This window comes from Myxine glutinosa, chromosome 6 (assembly GCF_964187855.1).
Source record: "Myxine glutinosa chromosome 6, kmMyxGlut1.1, whole genome shotgun sequence".
Taxonomy (NCBI): Eukaryota; Metazoa; Chordata; class Myxini; order Myxiniformes; family Myxinidae; genus Myxine; species Myxine glutinosa.
Window position 1 is genome coordinate 109,024,318 of NC_136266.1, and position 20,571 is coordinate 109,044,888.

At 44.5% G+C, this 20,571-nt stretch overlaps 1 protein-coding gene across 11 annotated transcripts in view; it reads left to right on the forward strand.

Annotated features, from left to right (window-relative positions):
- The first annotated feature begins 9 nt into the window (after positions 1 to 9).
- NCOR1 (nuclear receptor corepressor 1) overlaps positions 10 to 20,571 on the forward strand; it is a 376,183-nt gene continuing 355,621 nt past the window's right edge. For all 11 annotated transcript variants that reach the window (XM_078780340.1, XM_078780342.1, XM_078780346.1 and 8 more), the window contains exon 1: positions 10 to 106. The gene's annotated coding sequence lies outside the window, so the exon portion shown is untranslated. The remainder of the gene's footprint in view (positions 107 to 20,571) is intronic.

Sequence of the window (20,571 nt, forward strand, 5' to 3'; positions counted from 1 at the left end):
AACGGCCCGCAAACACAAACCGGCAAAATGGCGGCGCGGGCCTGGCCCGGCGGCGGCCGCTGCTGCTGCTGCTTGTGCCGCTGACGGCCCCTGTTCTCCAGTCTCGGTAAGACCGGATCGCGGAGCATTCTCGCGTCTCGGAAAGCGCCGAGCCCTCGTTTAACGGCCGTGCTCGTTTCCTGGTGAACACAAAACTCGCCTGTCCTTTTCCTCCCCCAGTAACCACCCGTATCTGGCGCAGGGAGCAAATGCTAGAGTGTCCGGGTCTCCTCCTGAGGGAGAGGCGGCTCTGCGGATGAGTCTCGGAGGCACATAAAGGCCTCGTTTAACGCGAACTCGCTCGGTCGTCCTTTTTCAAGGAGGGACGATGATGGGGTGCTTGTTGACTTGTCCGTCGGGTCCTCGACTTCGAGGAAACGGCAAAACGTCCTCCTGATAACATATTCTTCCTCGTTTCGGTTAAACCGCTCCCTAAGGAGTTAACCACCCTCCCCGGTAGTTAACCACCCTCCCCGGGAGTTAACCACCCTCCCCGGGAGTTAACCACCCTCCCCAGTAGTTAACCACCCTCCCCAGTAGTTAACCACCCTCCCCAGTAGTTAACCACCCTCCCCAGTAGTTAACCACCCTCCCCGAGTTAACCACCCTCCCCAGTAGTTAACCACCCTCCCCAGTGCAGTAGTTGACCACCCTCCCCGAGTTAACCACCCTCCCCAGTAGTTAACCACCCTCCCCAGTGCAGTAGTTAACCACCCTCCCCGGGAGTTAACCACCCTCGCCAGGAGTTAACCACCCTCCCCTCCTCCCACGTTGGGGGATCCATGGGAGCAATGCGGTGCAAACGAATCAGCGCAACATCGGGTGGTGGTGTGTGTTATTGTTGTTGTTGTTGGTCATTCATAGGCCCGAGGTTTTCCCAACATGGATATTCACGTTGAATGTTCGTGTGTCGATGGTGCGATTGCCCGGGCCTAGGAATCCGATACGTCTGCCTGTTTGGGTTGTCCTGTGCCACCACAACATGGCTGCTTGAGTTATGAGACTGTGCGTCCCCGGGGCCCCATCTCCACCAACCTCCAGTCCGTTACCCCGGGCTCCATGGGGTACACGGTGCATCGGTACAATCCCAGGGATCGAACGCACGTCCCCTCCCGCGACCCGAAACCAAGCAACGCTCGCTCTGAGTCTGCGTCGCTGTTTGCAACGTGACGTCCTCGAGGCCGCGCCGAGGAACGTCCTCCACGTGATGACGTCACCGTCGTCAAGCACAACAAGGCAGTAATGCATCTGTGTTTGGTTTTGTCAATTATTTTATTATTCAAATTTGTTAGCACCTACCTGCCTCTTGGTCGGTTACCATTGATTATATCGGCGTTTGTTCACCAGCTCGACGCTCGAACTGGCTTCACTCTCCCAGGTCTAATTAAAGTTCTGCTCCGGGCCGTGACGTGAGATGATGGTGATAAAGTTCTCGAGGAGCGACGAGCGATAGCACAATGTGCAATTCCAGTTGGCCGAAGCAACCCTCGTTAGGCCTGAGGCGCCTCCATTGTGTGTGACTGGAAATATAGGGACTGGTGTACCCTGGCAGGGTGACTCGGGACAGATGTGCGAAGCAGTAAATTATGGTACAAGGCACACCAAACCACCATTGTTCGTTCTGTTTGGGTGCCCAGCGTATAGCCTGTCCTATAAGCATTTGAATGAATTATTTGAGCCCCAACCTCCCTTCCTTCCCCCTTTCTGTCCCCTCTCTTCCCTTTCAAGGAGGAATGACATTTTACCAGTAGAGCAACGACCTTATTGTGCTTTTGTTCTGCATGATTCTTTAAATCCATGATGGGTGGATCTTGTTTTGTGGGCTCAGCTGCTTTTGATATGCTTTCTGCCATACTTTCCAAACCCTCGGCACTGTGCCTTCACTTTGGCACTGGTTTGTGTGTTTATCTTCGAGTCCATTTGTTTTTCTAGTGGAAACTGCTTTGTGAATTTGAGCTCCCACCCGTACCACCCGTATACCACCCGTATACCACCACCACCTTGGTACCACTGTGCCACCCCCACCACTGATCACTATACCACGTGTCTCACCGCTCCCGCCGCCCCATGGATGCCTTCCGTCCCACCTCGACCGCCCTGCTACTGTACCGTTCCTACCACCTCTCCCACCATACCACTCATACTACTGTACCACCCGTGTACCACAACCATAGTACCACTGTGCCACCCCTACCACTCATCGCTATACCACATGTCCCGCCAGTCCTCCCGTCCCACCACTGCCTTTCACCCCACCCCGATCGCCTTGCCACCGTACCACCTCTACCAACCACTTTGTCACTGTACCACCCCTACCACTGCACCACCACTACCACAGTACCACTCCTACCATTTCTACCACTGCACCACCACTCCCAATGCACCTCCTATACCACTTGTACCACCATACCAACCATACTACTGTTCCACTGTACCACCCCCACTATCATACCACTCCTACCACTCCTACCACCTCTCCCACTGTACCACGCTACCTCCGTACTACCTCTACTACCGTACCATCCCTACTACTGTATCACTGTAGCATCCCTACTACTGTATCACCGTATCACCCCAACTACGGTATCACCGTACCACCCCTAATACTATATCACCATACCACCCCTACTACTGTATCACTGTAGCATCCCTAATACTGTATCACCATACCACCCCTACTACTGTATCACCGTACCACCCCTACTACTGTATCACCATACCACCCCTACTACTGTATCACTGTACCACCCCTATTACTGTATCACCATACCACCCCAACTACTGTATCACCGTACCACCCCTACTACTGTATCACCGTACCACCCCTAATACTATATCACCATACCACCCCTACTACTGTATCACTGTAGCATCCCTAATACTGTATCACCATACCACCCCTACTACTGTATCACCGTACCACCCCTACTACTGTATCACCATACCACCCCTACTACTGTATCACTGTACCACCCCTATTACTGTATCACCATACCACCCCAACTACTGTATCACCGTACCACCCCTACTACTGTATCACCATACCACCCCTACTACTGTATCACTGTACCACCCCTACTACTGTATCACCATACCACACCTACTACTGTATCACCATACCACCCCTACTACTGTATCACCATACCACCCCTACTACTGTATCACCATACCACCCCTACAACTGTATCACCGTACCACCCCTACTACTGTATCACCATACCACCCCTACTACTGTATCACCGTACCACCCCTACTACTGTATCACCATACCACCCCTAATACTATATCACCATACCACCCCTAATACTATATCACCGTACCACCCCTACTACTGTAGTACCATACCACCCCTAATACTGTATCACCATACCACCCCTACTACTGTAGCACCATACCACCCCTAATACTATATCACCGTACCACCCCTACTACTGTAGCACCATACCACCCCTAATACTGTATCACCATACCACCCCTACTACTGTATCACCGTACCACCCCTACTACTGTATCACCATACCACCCCAACTACTGTATCACCGTACCACCCCTACTACTGTATCACCATACCACCCCTACTACTGTATCACTGTACCACCCCTACTACTGTATCACTGTACCACCCCTACTACTGTATCACCGTACCACCCCTACTACTGTATCACCATACCACCCCTACTACCGTACCACCTGTATTGTCGTGCCACTTCCACCACCACACCACTCTGACCATTCTGCCACCCCTCTCCCGAACAAGGTATTTTGTAAAAAGGAGACCAAGCGTTATTGCATTTAACGAGTTATTTCTGTCCTGCACTGCATTCTTAGCCCCGTCTGTGTTTAAAAAGAATCTGTTTTATTGGATCTTTTCCATTCTGTCATGAACTGTGTAATTCCCTCTCCTACCTTTAACTCATCCGTGGGCCTTCACATTGTATTGTAATAATGAATTGTAAAGGCAATGATGACGTTTATACTGTGTTTTCATTTAAACGAATTATTCTAATCTCCAGTGAGTTTACGTGATGTGAAACAGAAGGAAATGTTTTGATATTCTGGTGCAAGATGCCATTTTGTTTCAGCATTCATTTCGTTATTCCATAACAGTGACCATACTTGATTACCATTTAAGTCGCTTGTTTTGTGACAAAGGCAAAATAAAGATGTGAGGAACGCAAAGCAAAGGTTGTTTTTTGAGGAAAAACACATCCTGGCGTGATGTTTGGAGCGTCGGCTCTGAGCCTGGGAGGTCGGTCGTTCAAACCCTCGCCTCGTCATACCAAGTACCGAAAAATGGTACTTGCTGCTTCCGTGCTTGACTCGCAGCATATCAAAGGTTAGAGCACGGACAAACAACCGTAGGTTGGCAACACTTGCGCAGGCTTTTATGGGCCTAATAGCTCCTCCTGCCGTTGAAGTTCCTTGTGCAAAGGTAACCCTGTCCTCCACCCCCTCCGACAAGGTCGTAGAGGGAAACATTCAAATGAGCTCCGTCCGACCGACTGATCATCCGTCCATGTACCTTTGTGTACGCGATGTTTCAAAAACCGTTGAACATTTAGCTTTCGTATTTACATGCACGTATTTCTCGTCACATGATCTCAACCGGATTAGATCACGGCTGTGATTGGCTGGATTCTGTTGCCGTGGCAACCGTCTCAGTAACTTGGCTTGTGTACGCGACATTTCAAAAACTGTTCAAGATTTAACTTTCATATTTCACAGTTATATTCCACATACCACCTAAAAAGGCATTGTTATTATTATTATTATTATTATTGTTATTATTATTACAGTATCATTATTATCGCACACTTGTACTTCAAACTAAGTGCTGGGTTTGTGAGCTAAAGTAAAAGTAATATTTTATCCACTGGTTTATAATACCATGTGTTGCATTATCCACCATATTTGGAATATAAACGGTGTTAGTGTTACATTGCTGCCTCTAACGCTGCATACGTATTGGCCTAACAGCTCGTTTTAGTTGGTGGTGAATTTGAACCCCAATCTCGTAGGTCATGAGGCCATATCGCGAAATGGATTCCATGTGTGCTGAGTTTTTGAAGTCACTTTTGTCATGGTGTCATCTCCACCACCTCTCTCTCTCTCTCTCTCCCTACCCTCTGCTCTCTCCCTCTCCCTCTCCCTCTCCTCTGCTCTTTCCCTCCTCCCCGTCCCTCTCCTTCCCTCTTGTTCTTAATCATTAATTGATTAATCTTTACCTGGCTGCTCAGGATTTTCACACAGATTCACGTATGTAGTAATCTGGGATTTTGAGACCTCAGATGTGGCTACCCGTTTTACCTGAGAGTACCCTTTGTTCTGTGGTGAAATTTGGAGGCTGCACAAACATGGTTATCAAAGTTGTTCGTTGAAAATTATCGAAGTTGTCAACACTTGGGTTGTTATGTTATTAATTGTTGAAAATTCTCATAATGTGTCATGTTTTCCTGAATCGAAGGTCATAAGTTAGAATATTGTTTTGAACAAGCTCCTCGGTCTATACGTGCATTTATAAAGCACTAGGAGCTTCATACTCGTGAATTGTTGTTGTTTTGTATGCAGCCTGAGGCTGCCGGTTGCATCATTTTTCTGGAAGCGCGTTAGTGCCGCTGATGCAGTACCCCAATTACCAGTGAGCTGGTACTCAATTTGCCGACCTCGGCTGAGTCAAACCCTCCCGGCGTTAATTCAACGATCGACCTGGATTCAAACTCAGGATCCTTGGATCCCAAGCCGGCACCCGAACCGCTAAGCCAACACTAGGCTATACACGTGAACGTTCTTGCTTTATGAATGAACTTGACATTTCTAGTTTCCCGTCATTCATTTGCCAAATTATGAGCTGCACGGTTGTTCAACGTTGGTGTGTTATTTTTAATGTCGAATCTAAAAATAATAGCACAGTGCAGAAAGGTTGCGCAATGATATCATCTACCTTGAGCAAGTTATAGAGGAAGTGAGGTCAACACGAGTCAAAGCTTTTTGGGGTAAAATGAAGATTGTGGTCAACATAGCGATGTGTGCCGTGCACAAAAATGTGAATAATCGGATTCCATATGAACAACCGGTCAAAATTTACAGCAGATCGTCTTTCACATCCAGTTGTGCACAACATCGGTGCAGCGAGATGAAAATTGGCTGTGACTCGGTGAGAGATCTTGAGCATCTTCACATACAACCAACTGCTGTCAATGGATGAAATGCCAAACGTGTCACGCAGATAATTTTGGAGAATTTACAGATTACCATGCGTGAAATTTCAGATTAATTGGATGTTATTCTTGGAGAGGTGGAATCGATCCTTCATTCTCTCTTGGAAGGCAATAAGGTTAATGCAAAGTGGGCACCGAAGCACCTCGTGTTTGACCGAAAGGCAAGTCGTGGCCATTGCATCAGAGATCCTATAATGCTCTCGGAGGGATTGAGATAATTTCTTTGAGAAGAATGTGACATTTAATGAGATCTGGGTCCATTGATGCTCGCCACCTGGAACGTGGACAATCTTTGTCCCCACAACCAAAACATGTGAGATTCAGGCATCACTCAGAAAAGCCTATGTCAGTCATGTTTTGGGACCTTAAAAACAGTTTATTCGATGTGGAGTGTCTTTAACACTGCAGTGACTTGTTATGCAATGAAGTGAACCAGCAATACGCAGATGACAGCCAGTTATACTCACTCAGGACGTGACTTTACTGCACGATAAGCTCGTCATTGCACGGCAAACATGAACATTAAATACACCAATGGAGACGGGTGGGGAAGGTCTATATTATCCCCCATATATACAGTCCAGACATGTCACCTTTGCTTTCCATCTCTTTGGATCACTCACAGAACATCTGGGTAGTTTAAGTTTACCATTGACACCAAAGGGCTTGTCCTGAAATGGCTGTGCCGAAGATTTCCATGCAAATGGAATCGAGGCATTACCTTGTCGATGGAACAAGTTTGCTTGTGTACAGGAGAACTCTTGAGAAAAAGGAAAAGGGTTGTCAGTTCGCATTATTCTTTAATTATCGCGATTCTAGGTGGAGATTAAGACATCCTTGTCAACCTTGAACTACCTCCGTAATTATAGCCATTGCACTGTATCTAACCAAATTACATCACAAATACCTTGGTTTGCACTATTGCCAAGAAAATGCTTCTGATTTCCAAGCAATTGCCTTCCTTTATGAGGGCGGAGGGTTGTTACAAGTTTTTATTTTGGCCTGTATTTATTAAATTGCAGAATAAAGCAAAACTTTAACAGTGCAGAGCTTTGCCAGGGTACATACAGGGAGTCCTCTCTATAAAAAAAAACCACCTTTAGAGGCCATTTTTCCCCGCAAAGCGGGGGTTGGCCTTTTTCGGGAACCGTGGTTGTTGTTGTTTTTTGGTCCCCTTTTTGAAGCAATGTTTTACGGCCAGATGCCCTTCCTGTCGCCAACCTTTTTTGTCGCCTTTTACGACAAGCAGGGAATTACCAGTGAACTGGTACTCAATTAGCCGACCTCGGAAGGATGACAGGCTGAGTCAACCCCCCTGGCGTTAATTCAGCGATCGACCGGGATTCGAACCCAGGATCCTAGGATCCTAAGCTGGCACCCTAGCCGCTAGCCCAAGGGAGTCCTCTCTGTATACTTCCTAATCCTATATGTGTTCCTGGGAAATGCTATTTATATCGAAACTGCGTATATCGCAATGTATTTTCCCATAGGAATACATGTTATAAAGGCAGTTGCGTTCCTGGGAAATTTTGGTCCCCTCCGAGACAAGTTATAAATATTTTATTTATAAAGGGAAGAGGTGGAGGAGGAGGAGAAAGAGGAGAAGAGGTGGTTCCAACACTAAAAAATATTAATCGGATTTAGTCTGCAAGGTGACTACACTTCGTCTCCTCTTGCTCACAGAGCGACGAGCCTCACTTGATCGCTTGTCAATCATACTAAGGGGTTAATTAATACAGTACCAAAAGTGAATAGAATGTATCTGGTCATGTGCATTGAACGTGAACAAAGATGGAGGCGTGACGGAGGTTGGTTTTTTTTTTGGTACACTTTTATACCAAAACACACCAAATTTTCAGTACTTATTTGGAAAAGGGTGTCAATTCGTCAAAGACGGTTTCATAGCGGCAATCGACCACCTTTCTTATGATGCGGAGCACGATACAACTCGCAGTTCAGTCCTTTGTCCCGCCATCGTGTTGTGTGACGTGTCCTTGACCAGCGTAACTTTTTATCGGAATTTAGGAGTGGTAAGAAACCAACTAGTGGTAACTGTGCTTCTGTGAGCAAAAAAAAAAAAAGAGAAATCTATTTCAATGGATGTTCAATTCATGATATTAGAACGATATGAAAAATTATCTCATTCTCTGCCTCTCTATCTTTCTCCCGATCCATCTCACACGCATCCACCACCGTTGACGTTATTTCTTATTGAAAAATTGTTTTTGCACAATGCCATTTCGCTTAATGCAGTACTTTTCACGAACGCATCTGCTGTGCTAAGTGAGCAATTGTATCCAACTCAATTTTGAAACTATCCTTTGACTCTACTGTCACTTCCCTTGTGGGGAGACAATACCAAGGATTCACTCTCTGAGTGAAGGAACCCTGCCTAACTCCCATCCTAACTCTCTTGCTTACTCTGAAACTGTGCCCCTTTACCTGTCATTGTCCATTCTGCTGAAAAATCCTGCAGCTCTTTTGCCTATACCCTTCATACATCTCTATCAGATCCCCTCGCAATCATCTCCTTTTTAATGGATTCGAGAGCTTAATTGACTGCTTTCTATTTTCAAATGTATATTTTCAAAGTCATGTCTTTTTCAGCCGCTCCTCATAGAATTGAATAAAGGGATCCATTGGTTTTTGCGCATCGACATCATGAATCATCATGCCTAGTTTCAAAACGATCCATTGAACTGCCCAGGAGGAGTTGGGAAAAATGAAAAATTGTTAACAGACCCACTGCCTGCCTGCTTGACTAACCGGAGGACATCATCATAGTTTTAAGAACTCTCGTCGACGAGAGATAAACATAATGCAAGATGAAGAATCAATGAACCTTTGTATTTATATTTCCATCCTTCATACGGAATTTAAGTGATTCAATTGGAATGGGTCTGATTCCTGACAAATAATTAACCGATGATGGTGACGTGGAAGTGCCAATGCCAAGGCAAGCTCCGCCCCTCTTGGCCAAAACGCCGTTATTTCATGTTCTATTGTTTTAACTTTGATTTGTTTAATGATTAGAAGCTTTTACTGTGTGTTATAGCAATTTTGGGGCAATTGGCCCAGTCATATGGAATACGGGACTTTCAAAATGACGTATCAATGCTAGCGAGGTGTGTGTGTGTGTGTGTGTGTGTGTGTGTGTGTGTGTGTGTGTGTGTGTGTGTGTGTGTGTGTGTGTGTGTGTGTGTGTGTGTGTGTGTGTGTGTGTTTGTGTGTTTTCAGCGATTCGGTTCTGCTCACCCGGCACTTTAAAACTTGCTGATGCGAGCACAAAATCTGTATTAAATCAAATTGTCTTTTTAACAAAATATTCAGTATTTAGACAAAATGGTGTCAATGTCAAGTTAGTTATCCATAATTGTTCTGTTCCTGAATGAACAATGGACTCATGGAAATAAATAATAATAAGTAAAATGAGAAATATCTGTGGATGAGAGGTGTCAAGATTCTATCATTTCCTGTTAATACAAGCGAGCGGTGGCAGTGGATAAAACACATGTACACACACACACACACACACGGATGCTTCTCCTTTTACCAATACATGCAAAAATCTAATATTGAAAAATTTGGTTCTGGGGTAACAAGAGCCGTCTTTTGTGCCCCCACAACAAAACAATATTTTTTATATAACAGCCCTCGCAGCTCATGCAGCCCCCATTCCCACCACCCACCAAACATCATTGTCGCAGTTTTAGGAAACGACTCACAAGCAAATGCAACCACCATACTGGTCCCTTAGTGTAGTTATTTCCATAGTGTAAGATTAGAATAGCTCCTTCCCCTTGTGTAGTGTCAATAGATGTGTTGGTGAAGGGTAGAGAGGCTTTTTCACCTGTTTTTCCAAGGGGGTAATTGTTGCATGTGCGCAGCACTCCTCGTGCCGTATGTTTGGACGATTGTTCCTGTTGCACAGCACATGCCGTGAGTGTATCCCTCATTGTGCCAAAACTCATTTCAAATGACGCGCTAAAATCAAACTGTCACCCACTCTATTTACCCCAGATTTTTCCTTTATACATGACATGTAAGTACATCCATATGACCGTTATTAATACAGATTTTTTAGTTACACTTTTGTTTCCTTTGAACACATTAAAATCCATTGCACTAAGTCATGATACGCGCTTTCAATGGTCTCCGACACGGTAGCCTCATGACCCACTCACCACAACCTTGCCTCGACTACCCACACACCTCATCATTGCCTCCTTCGTCACAGTTTGACCTCTTTCACAAACCTCCATCTCCATGCCAATTACGGGTGCCGCCGGCCTGAAAGCGCGAGAGGTACGCGTAGCCTTGGGAGCTCTACAAAGGCCTCAGAATAAACAGACGTTTGGCATCGTCAGACAGAATAAACAGAGTGCTGTGGATGGTGGATCGCTCTGTTCGTTCCCACAAGGCATTATAGGCTCTGCGTTTGCGCCACATCTGTAAAGTGCTGTGAGGAAAAGTCAATGTTAAGTGCCTAATCCATGCTGCAGTTTTCCCACCGACTGAGAAAATACGTTGCAGAAGCTGGCGGGGCCAAAGTGACAGTGTGCCAATGAATGGCTGTACTTTCACCAACAGCTCGTCTGGATCTGACTTTATGCCCCACCATCGCTATCCTTGTATAAAAGACCCGCCGATCTTCGACGAGTCGGAGAGGGGATGCCTTCAAAGTAGAGAGGTGTTAGCTTGGTCGGTTGTTCGCCCTTGGCTTTGGTGATCGGGTTCATCATTGGTGGAAGCATGCTCGATTGGTGGTGCTCATGTTGGCTGGGTGAGGTGTGGGTCGAGGCACTCGGACAGACGAAGACCATATGAAGACCGCATACATCTTTTAGGTCTCACATAGTAGGCTATCATCTTACACGTCTTTTATCAGCATAGTATAAAGCTTTTGTAGCTTTTGCAGTATAAAGATCGTTCTGACGGAACTCGAAAGAGTTCAACGAAGAAGCAGTATGCCACCAACTGTTCTTTTCAGAGCAACAGCCCAACTGCTCTGGAGCGGCCACCGTTTGATAACGCATTTTCACAATTTCTCTCCTGGGCATGCTTAGACATGCTTACACGCACCACGCTTCATATAATCTCCAACCCGCACCATTATATACTACATAAATTCCTCCCACCTTTATCCCTCCCTTAAGCGTTGCGTCGTGAAAGCACCACTGCTCTCGCCAAGTAAGCAAGAGGCCGTGATCCTCACACTGTCTGTCTTTCTAATATTTTCTTGCTTTCCCATGAATGTCTGATAGGTGCCCTGTATTGTGTAATAGCCGGTAGATAAGGCATAGGTTAAGTTCTGAATCTCGTCCATTTTCTTTCCTTCTTGTAAATAAAGGGTGTTGCAAAACATTTTACCTTTTTTCCCCCGAATGCGTGCACAACCGTAACGGGTTCTCGGAGGGAAAAAAGGTAAAATGTTTTGCAACACCCCTTATCGCTGCACTCTTCATTGCTGCACTCTTCATTGCTGCGATCGCTGTACATTTTGATTTTCATTCCCCCCATTGTTCCCTTTGCGTGCACCTTACCCTCCCACCTTGAACATTAAAGCCCTCGCATTCCCTCCCCCCATTTGGCATGATCCCACCTGTGCCTTGTAAAATAATTATAATAAATCCCTTGTTGACGTTCCGTTCCTTTCCAATCTGTCTGTGCGTCAATTCCTCCATTTATGCAGCGCTGTTTGCACTTGGTTTAGCTCGGGAGATTATCATTCCCCGATGAATTGGCGTATTAGTCCGGTGGACACTGAAGCACTTGATTAACTGATTGGTATTCGTAGTTGATCAGCAACCCCACTATGACACAAAGTTATTCATGTGTGGTAGCCCCAGGCTCGTTAAGTTTGAAGGGAACCGAGGGTACCTCTCTCCTCACACCCCTCCCCTCCCCCCTCCGCTTAGTAGACCTGAAGCCCAAGGCCACAACATCATTATCAAGACTAAATATCATTATTTGAAACTTACCCTGTGCATTGACAAGCCCCAGATATGACCTTCCCATCGGAGTTAAGAAGCACCGATACCAGACACACTCTGGGAGGTCTGCCTGAATGTTGGTAATGACAGCATTGGCTTTCGATTGCAGATGTCTATTAAATATGATTGCAGATTTCCTAGGTCCACTAACTGACGGGGAAGATTGGGGAGGTTGGGTAGAACATACCCGTCGACAGGCCTTGCATGGGCCCACATCGTCAGGCATTTTTGCAATACAGGCTGCAAGATATCAAACTTTTTGGGCAACTGTTTTATTGCAGATACGTTTCCAAGTATTTTTGGCTTCTTTTAGAAGCTTTGGGAGCCATTTAGGTAACGATCCTTATCTGGCACACACGATATACGTTCCCTGCCCCGATGACCGCTGTTGTTAGAGGTTTCTGTGCATGCGCGCCGAGCATTCTGGGTCGGATTACATCATTTAGAAAGTTGGGTATTGTATAGAAATCAAGGAAAATAACACACACACGCACACATGTAGGTAGATAGATACATAAGCACCCATTTAAACATGCATAAATCCATGCATACATGGATAATGCATGCAAAAATACATACATACATGCATACATACATACATGCACGTATGCCGGCACATACATTTGGTCAGGTGGTCTGAGACCATTTGGTCAGGTGGCTAATGTCCGAAATTCTGTTGGTTTACTGCATTATTTTGCTATCTGTTATGATTCCCAAGGATCATTCCAGTAAAGGCCGAATATGATGGTGAAGCGAGTAGAAAACAAAAAGGCAGCAAAACACTTACAATGTTTTATTAAAATAAATGAGACCTGGGGAGTCTAAACAATAATACTCAGACCAATCTGGTGCACGAGGACAAATAAATGGGGAAGGTTTGATTCAAACCCGAACTAATGTGCAATATAAATAAATAAAGCCTGACTGAGCTGTGGTGCCAAAATACTGGACTCGCAAAACGAAGGGGAACAGAACAGGCGAGAGAGGACTTATGCAGGCACTAGTCGGTCTTGGGGTCCACCATGATGGTTGCTTGTGCAGGTTGGCAGGTCGCAATGAGGGGTGCCGAGGAGTGATAATGCAGCGTCCTCGTCTTTCCCAAGCAGTCATTTTTTACTCCGACGACCTAACAGAAAGAGAATAGAGAATATGCCTCTCCTAGGTCCAAAGCTCAACTGGATATTTCTCCACAGTCATTCTTCACAGACGCCCCCCCCCCCCTTCTGCACGACATTCCTTCTGGCCCACCCTCAGTACATGGCGAGCCGTCATTGGCCACCACTTCTGGTGGGTAGTGCTGTGTGCTCCGGTATCCCACCTCTCTCCGAGGCTCCGTAGCCAACTTTATTGACGAGGCTTGTGGTCCCCCGGCCAAACAGTTTGTGCTGATGTTTCCTTCTTGAACGCAATGCCCTTTCCGTGTGTGCCTTTGTGCCCGAGTCCTCAACTGGCCTCACCTGCTTACAGGAAGTTTTACACAACAATCGTACCACTATCTGCTTTAAAGTTTACACTCACCACCCCCTTGGTGCATGCTTTACAGGACTACTTACTTTTGACAAAATCCTGATAAAAATGGAAATCTAACTTACCTACTCAGTCATCACACAATCTATATTAGCCACACGACAACCTATTTATGGAAGCCCTCCCACACCCATCCACACAGCAATATACACACATTACACACATATACACATGCTCATACAAACTAACACACACACATCCATCTCACTCACACACAGACATACACTACAATACCCTTCGGGAATGGATGAGGATAAATATTTGGAACCCTGCATGTAAATATTGTCAGTTAATAACAATAAATGTCCAGAACTGTTTGTAAGTATACTACCCCCCACCTCTCCCCTTTCATATGAACCCCTTCCAACCCCTGTGATCCAATGAATGAAATCTAGCATGCACTATCCAGCGCGTCTAGTACAAAGCGGCATTAAGCAATTGATTAACTCTCTCGGTCTATGATTGAGGTATTATGTCATTTCAATATACAATTATATATTTTAACACTGTAGAACACGAATCGGAATGTGAATCGGAGCATGCACTTGCAGTTTAGCAGTACTTTGGCTCTGAATTTGGCAAATTGTATGGTGTCTCATTCCCAATGCGCATAGGGCAGGAAAGCAATTGCTTCAGTCTGTCTGTCTGGCAGTCAAACAAAATTGAAAATCATTCCAAACAGGAAACTTACCATTTTTAGGGAAGTCTTTAAGGACTCACCTTCACACATAACTAATTTCTCGTGTTAAATAAGGTGATCAGGTGTAAACAAGGGTGTTAATAGGGGGAACCTTCCAATGCAATGTTTTTTTTTGTTTTCTACAGCCTTTAAAACTTTTATTTTCTTTCCATTGAATTGTATATTTAAGCACTGTGGAATGCAAATCACCTTGTTTGCTCTTCCAAAGCATTCAGTTTGGCAGTACTTGAGCAAAGTTTTATGCCGTCTCGACTAATCGAATGTGCCGTGTGCTGTGAGAGCGACGGAACAGTGACATTCAGACAAAATGGTGTCACCTAGAGATGCAACCGCAGAGCTAACTTCGTCCAAAAATTCTGTCTGTTTAGTGCATCTATTTCTCAAAGATTGTTCAATAATTGTCAGTTTCTTTGAGAAGAGTTGGCAGAAGACTTGTAATTGTGTAAATGCATGGGTAAACCTCGAGGGTGATGAAAACCACTTCTCAGTGGAGCATCGTTAGCTCTGGACTGTTTTGTTTGACCCATCTGCATCATATGCTTACCATCGCACCTGTTATTCAAAGTTCAATAATCTGCACCTTCTCCAACCTGGAGGTGGCGCTACACGACACACATTAGCATGGAGAATTTGCGTCCCCCACCCATCCTTAACCACCGACAAAGATAAAAACACCCCTATACACTAATTGTGGTCATGCTAATCCTATGTAGCAAGTCTGTATGTAATTGGCCCAGAACTGAAGGAGGAGCAGCGCGACAAACACACACCGGTCCGTGAATTATAGCAACAATGTCTTACAATTTCGCTTTCTGCATATAAATTTACTTGCTACTCCTGCTTTTATTCCATTTCACTCAGTCCAAAGCAGCCATTTAAAGCATTCGCCATGCCGAATGACATGGCATTTCGCCACAGGATTATTGTTGTTGCTTCGTATCAAATCCCACCCACACTATCACGTCACCAGTCCTTGACGGGGTATAACAGCCTGATGGGCACCATTTTTTCATGGATTGTTTTTGTTGCCGCTCTCCTTCCTATCACATCACATCCCATCACCATTCCTTCATGAGGCTAAAACAGCTGATGATCATGACTTTGGATGGGGGTGACTTGAGATGATGGTGAATAGCTGTCTTGAAAACCTGGAGGGAAGATTGAGATTGAAGAGAGTTTGGAAGATGGTTCCACAGGTGGGGAAAAATGAGGAATAAATGAGTGGAGGTGAGCAGTGGTTCTGGATTTAGGCAGTTTCACCAGGAGGGGACTGCTGGTGGACCGTGTGCGTCCTTCAGATACGTGGAGGGGGTTGCTGGTGGACCTCGTGCATCCTGCAGACTCCTGCGGGAGGAGTGGGCAAAACCTGGAGAGGGCAGAGGGTGCAAGATCAGAGATGAAGTGGAAGAAGACGGAGAGACCACCGACATATCGGTGATAGTGAAGTGGTAGGCCCATAGACTCAGCTTCATGGCGCAAGATTCCAACGGTCTTGAAAGCCTTGGTTTTACGGAGTCAAGCTGAGTAGGACGTGAGGCAGTGGAGCCAGCCTAGAGAGGAGAGCAGTCCTCCATCAAGCTGTGGATGAAAGCCTTGGAGGTGGATAGAAGCTCAGGTATGCAAAGGAAGGACTTGGCACGACATTGGTTGCCCAGTCAGTGTCTGGCTTTGCAGGCCAACCTTGAAATGTGGATTGCCCAAGAGAGATCATGGCTGAAAGTGAGACCCAAGTGTTTGTGTGACTGAACCTCCTCGAGAGTGTTGTTGAGAAAGTAGCTGGGAGGGTTTGCGGAACCTTCCTTTCGGAGAGACAGAGAATGAGTGTGTGGAATTTATCAGGATTGAAAGACATGTTCCAGATGTTTGACCAGTTTGTGACTTTGTCAAGGTTTGTGGAGAGGGAAGAGGCTGCTGCCTGTCTGTTATAATGATGAGGGATGACCCGGCAGAGAGTTGAGTAATCAGCAAAGAGATAGAGATTTTCCAGAGAGTCGGAGAGATCAGTGATGAAGATTATGAACAAGATGGTGGCCTGGAACACTTCCTTGTGGCATTCCAGCCTTGATAGGGAGAGTAGAGGAAGCTTTGGGGCACTCCAGCCTTGATAGGGAGAGTTGAGGATGCTTTGGGGCTCTCCAGCCTTGACAGGGAGAGGAGAAGAAAGAGTTCCGTTGAGAGCCACATGTTGGCTACGAGAGTGGAGGAATTCAGTAATCCAAGAATGAAGACAGTTTGGAGAGCAAGGCAGGATACCAGACTGTATCGAAAGCTCGAGATATATCCAGAAAAACGGCCCTGATCTCATGTCTGATATTTATAGCCTCAATCCATTGTTGGGAGAGTAGAATCAGCATAATTATCTAAGGTAGAGTGACCATATCTGAATCTGAATTTGTGATCAGTGATGAGGTTGTTGGACAAAAGGAAGGATTTAATATCAACTGCGATGATGACCTTGCTGATGATTGGAAGTAATTGGTCTGTAGTTAAGGGGATCCGTTTTTGCATCTTTTATGTAATGTCGTGTTGTTGCCTGATTTCCACGCAGATGGAAAGTGACTTGTGGTAAATGACAGGGTAAAGAGGGTAGAGAGAGGAAGTTATGCAGTTACAATGCCTATGGAAAAGTTTACACCCCTTTCAAAATTTTCACCTTTTGTTGCTTTGTAGCCTGGAATTAAATTGCATTAAATCAGACCTTTTCCACTTTTATTTACACATCGTAACCCACAACTTCCAAGTGAAAAACAAATTCAAAAATTTCAGAAAATTAATTAAAAATACAAAACTCGAACATCTTGATTGGATAAGTGATGTGAAATACATATTTTTAGCCGCGTCGCAGACGCTGCTCATAGAGTGCCCTCTGCTGTTGTTGTTGTTGTTCTTCTTCTTCTTCTTGTTCTTCTTCTTGTTCTTCTTGTTGTTCTTGCAGAGAAGACAAAACCTCGAAGCTCCACCCATTCTGGGAACCATAGCTCCACCCATTTTGGGAGAGGCTTCATATAAACAAATATCCACCATTTTATTAACTCGCATAGCTTTGAGGCCTGTTTTGTAGGCCCGTGGTGTCTTTCTCTCTCACACAGTTTTATTTCAAATCAAATTCGATATATCATTTCATTTTTCACAGTCGCTAACATAGTTTTAGACTCGGTTGAAAAAAAACGGGAAGACAATCCGATGAAAGTTGCCCTTTATAGAACGAAATGAATTCTCAAAGGCCTGTAACTTCAAGTCCATTGAGATTTTTTTTTTTTAAATCGCGGCATGCTCAGTCATACACCGCCCGAAATAACAGATGGGAAAATGCCGAGATATATATATATATATATTTTGTTTAAATCGCGGCATGCTCAGTCATACACCGCCCGAAATAACAGACGGGAAAATGCCGAGATATATATATATTTTGTTTAAATCGCGGCATGCTCAGTCATACACCGCCCGAAATAACAGACAGGAAAATGCCGAGATATATATATTTTGTTTAAATCGCGGCATGCTCAGTCATACACCGCCCGAAATAACAGACGGGAAAATGCCGAGATATATTAAAAATTCGTCCATTTGATGACAATCGTCACGATGAAATATTTAATTTATACGTCGTCACAATAATGTGGAGAGAGGAGCATAGCTTCGTTCACGTGTCGCCACACACGGGAAATTGCCGAGATATATATATTTTTTAATCGCGGCATGGTCAGTCATACACCGCCTGAAATAACAGACGGGAAAATGCCGAGATATATTAAAAATTCGTCGCCACACACGGGAAATTGCCGAGATATATTTTCACTTTGCACAAAAATAACATCAAGTAATCGAATCAATAGGAATGTCCTGTGCCTATAACATCGACGTTATAGGCACAGCTGCATCTAGGCATTGTGTAACATCGACGCGGCTTTTGTTTTAATTAAAACTTTTTGTACTTGTTAATGAGACGGATTGTACATAAAACCGTAACTTTAACCCTTACAACAGAACCAATGTAACTCATGTTGGGCACCATAATATATATAATATCATATACTCAGCCATTTTTTCCGATGATGATTTTTTTTTTTAAACCGTTAATTAATTAAGAATTAATGAATAAATATAATTACATTTTATTCTCGTGATTTTATGAGTTTCACGAGTTTTGCAAGTTCATCGGTCTTACTCGTTCGTCTTATGGGTCTTCGACTGAAGGTGGCACAGGTATGTGTTATTTAGTGGTGCATGGTTTGGCATTTGCCCTTCCCATTTGCCCATTTGCCCTCAGAGCAGTTCTGATCTCTTATCTCCCTGGGATACGAGGTCATACAAGATCGTGTATCCCTGGGATACGAAAGTCAAAGACTAGTGGCTTTGCGCGCACATTCAGTGTACACGTTTCCCCAAATTCCTAAATCTAATGGCTTTTAATGACATGACACATGAGAGTAAATATACTGACTTTTAATGACTTTTAATGATGTGCGGCAGCCGAGAGAAAGTGCCAAAAAGACGTTTTGTGTTCCACAGTATTTTATTTCAATTGAACTGTTTAATTAAACAAAGATTGTAAAGACTAGAAAAAAACAACAACATTTTTTGGGAGTTTACTGCCGTTGATGCATCTTTTACACCACCATATTTAACACGTTACATTAGTTATTCGTGCCTGTTGTTTGTGTCCTTTATGACGTCCTTAAGAACAGTGAATTTCCTCTTTAGAATGATTTTCAATTTTGTTTGATTGCCATATCGACAAAAACAATTACCCGCCTCCAATCTGTGTATGTGTGCTCAAGACAAGATTCCATATATATTGCCAAATTCAGAGCCAAAGTTCTGCTAATCTGCAGGTTCAGGTTCTGATTCGTGTTCGACACTCTACAGTGTTCAATGTATAATATTCAGTTGAAATTGAGTTGTTCCTCACTCATAGACTGACATCTGTAGACAGACAGACAGACAGACAAAGTGAACCAATTGCTTAATTCCGCTTTTTGCTTTGCGCACACGGCGTAATTTAGTAGTAATGCCATTCCAAATTTGCACAGCACTTTGCTATCCTAGCACATTGTACGTAACTCGATGAGAGCTGTAAGGCTCGTCGGGTAGCATCATTCCTTGCCAAGATGTGTTTGGCCTCTTATTCCAATGGAAATTGACTAAATACAGGACAACTTGAAATCCATTAATTCTTAATTGAGATCTGCTTACGAAATTTTGAGATCTGCCTGCTGAAGGATCCCAAAGACTTGCGATGACAAAATTATTGGCAATCAAAGGATATGATGCATTTTAGAAACCTCTTTCACTCTGTATGTTCAGCAATGTTGTCAGAATCTTTCGGATGGCCGTGTGACAAAGCACTTTCTGTACCCTCCCCACCTCCTCCCCCACTTCCCCCCTCTGCTCCTGGAAAAAGGCGGAGAGGGGGGACTGTTCACCAACCCCCCTCCCGGCATCCCAGACCATACGTGTTACGTATGCAACAAATTCTCTTTGGTGTCTCCAATGCTTTACAGCCACCACTCGCCAGACGGGTGACGAGGTGCAGTGCAATAATTGTTTTCCACATCAGGTACAGTGTGACATGATAATAGCAAGAAGAGGTATTTAATCGAGGGCAGTGAATGAGGTGAAATCATGAATCATGTATGCATGATCTCAAGCAAGGAAACAGTGATACACTTGCAAGCCTATCATTACTGTGCACAAATAAAATGGGGAAAATACAAGGAGAAAAAATAAAAACAAAACACAAAATGCAAAGATTCGAAAGTTTGCTCATTTGGATATTCGGCTTTGTTTAAAGTTAAAATTGTGTAAGGCTCCTGGGGGAGCTACACGCGGAAAAAAGACATTAATACGCATCATTGTACATTACCATTCAGAATTACAAGAACAGTATTTAGTAGACAATGGACAAAGACAAATTGTAAATGGGATTTGAACCCAGGTACCCCACATGATGTGCCTCGGGTTCAGATCGTAACACGAACAGGGGTATCCCAGCCTTTCCCAACATTTGTGTAATCAGCTTGACAGCGTATTTATATACAGTATCCAAGTTGTTTTTTTGAATCAATGCAGATAAAAACGAGAAAGACAT